We start from the raw sequence: 2,500 nt of genomic DNA, 5'->3' as shown, positions 1-2,500 counted from the left end.
ACACAAACACACACTCGTTCACGCGCGCACGCACGCATCAGTTAATTCGTACATACATACTTACAGAGAAGGACACACACACACACACACACACACACAGAGGCAGACAGACGGACGTAGACACACACACACACACACACGGCACAAACACACACACACACACATTTAATTTATATGGGCCGCTGTTAGTTGCTTTGAAGGGTTGTTTTTTGGGTTGTTTTTTTTTAATTGATGAGAATTGTATTTGACATACATTCATAGGCATTGCGACATTAAAAAAAGTTTTTTTTTCTTTTTTTTTCCCTTTTTTTTATATCATTTTGTCAGTTCTTTTTTCTTCCATCCTTAACTCCTTTATTTATATGTTATCCGCGTAGGTTTTCTCACCTGTTCAAGGTTTTCCTGTCTGTTTCTTTGGGGGTGTTTGTCTTTAACACACCGTAGTGATGAGAATGATTCTCGTTTTCAAGGTTCAGTTGTCACAATAATAACTATGGAGGTCAAATGATGGTGGTTACTTCAGTGGGTTTTTTTTTGTTTGTTTGTTTCTTTGTTTGTTTGTTTTTCTTTTCTTTTTTTTTCTTTTTGTGCCGATTGTCAAAATTTAAGAACAAGCAACATTAACAACAAGAAAAGCACCAACAATATCAGTCTATTTATGTTGTTTTTTTCTGTTTTTTTTTTTCTTTATAAATGTCCATTAAGATGTTGTTGGTGGTGGTGTAAAATGTCAACCTATCAAAATGGAATTTTAAAAATGTTAAAAAAAAAAAAAAAACACCCCCAAAAAAACAAAAAAACATTAACAACAAGAACACCACCACCACCACCACCACCACCAACAACAACAATAAATATTTCTCTGCGGTAACACTTACGTTATTCGTTGGATAGAAATGATTATGATTCATTGTTACTCGTACAAATTATTGTAAAGTCAGTGCGTGTTTCCAAATGAACATCGCCAGCAGCGCCAGAGACGTTATTATCTCCCTTGACTGGCGGATGTCCACCTGCATTTGTCTATGGAGTATTGCTTTCGCCGGCTATTCCTATCGCAATGTATCAGACTGATGATTACATTTGGAGCGGAGATTTCTTGCGGGGAGCCGTTTAACTCTCTCCATACGAACGGCGAAAGAGACGACGTTAACAGCGTTTCACCCCAATTACCACCATCAAAATATTGCAAACGGAAGGCTCTTTCTTATACTGAAGAGGTGAATGTTGACAAAGAATACCACAATTCTGACGACGGAAGCTAAAGGTTGGGTCATTCAGACACCCACTGGACATCCGAGGGGTCTGTGTAGAGGAGAAGAGAGGACTGGCCGTACTGAGTGAGTTAAACACTGATAAAGTCAGAAAGATTATTATGTAGGTCATGCGGAGTGGAAAGCAGAATAGCAGAAACACGCAGCTTTGTATTTAATTCTCGCTTCAATACAATACAATACAATACAATACAATGTAGCCGGGACAGCAGTTGACTCCTCTGCTGTTCGGATGGTCGTAATCGGACATGACTGACCATCACACTACACTGTACTTTTCTTTGACAGTCCGGCAGCAGTTCAATATCAGCTCTCCGACTGAGCTAAAAAAACAAACACACACACACAACCCATCACTCCTGATCAACACCCCCCACCCCCACCCCCAACCCACCCCTCTCCCTCTCCGCCACCACCCGCTTCAATCCCAACCCCCAAAACCCTCCACACCCTCACCCCTATCCCCTGAGCAACGCCTGTCAGACCCGACTTGTTCCGGTACCTCTGACCGTGACAGCCTCTCCGACATTCTATAATTACGCGGGATACCCCCCCGGATTGACTTCTTCACCCCGTGCCCTACAACTCCGCCCTACATCCGCCAGCCAAAGGGGGGAGGTTGTCCCCGCAAAGTAGTCCCGCTACGCAATCCCGTTGTTATGTTGTCTGTCTGGCATTAAATCAGTTCAGTTAATTGTCGTGGAAAATAAACAGCTGTCTTGAAACGGGATGTGAAGCTGGGAAATAGCAGACTTTAAGCGAAAAAAAAAAAATTCTATCAAAATGCTGATCATCATCACCACACCTCGCGCAGTCTCACTTGACCCGACCTAGGCGTAGGAACAGCGCGCGCGTGTTGAACACACGCACGCACGCACGCGGAAGCGGGAGGCTCTGGAACCAATGGTTGGCTGGCTGGCTGGCAGCTTCTGCTCCATGTCATGCGCCAAAGAAGCGAAGCAAGATGCTATACACACCGCTACACCGCTATTACTGCCACAAGTTTGGCTCCCCCAAAACTTCCGTGACCTATATTATACATTTCCTGCTGTGAGCATCACAGAGAAGAAGAAGCTGACGGCTTCTGTGCAGTGCGACTGAGTCAGGTCCTCAACAGTGGTACGATTCTGGGAGTTGCCGGTTGTGTTCTGTGTGTTTAAACCGTGTGTTTTCACTAATTACGAAAGCTTTTGCTTTTGCTGGTACTTCTGTGAGTTTTTCAGTCA

The sequence above is a fragment of the Babylonia areolata genome, chromosome 16 (genome assembly GCF_041734735.1).
Source record: "Babylonia areolata isolate BAREFJ2019XMU chromosome 16, ASM4173473v1, whole genome shotgun sequence".
Taxonomy (NCBI): domain Eukaryota; kingdom Metazoa; phylum Mollusca; class Gastropoda; order Neogastropoda; family Buccinidae; genus Babylonia; species Babylonia areolata.
This window is presented reverse-complemented; position numbering follows the sequence as displayed.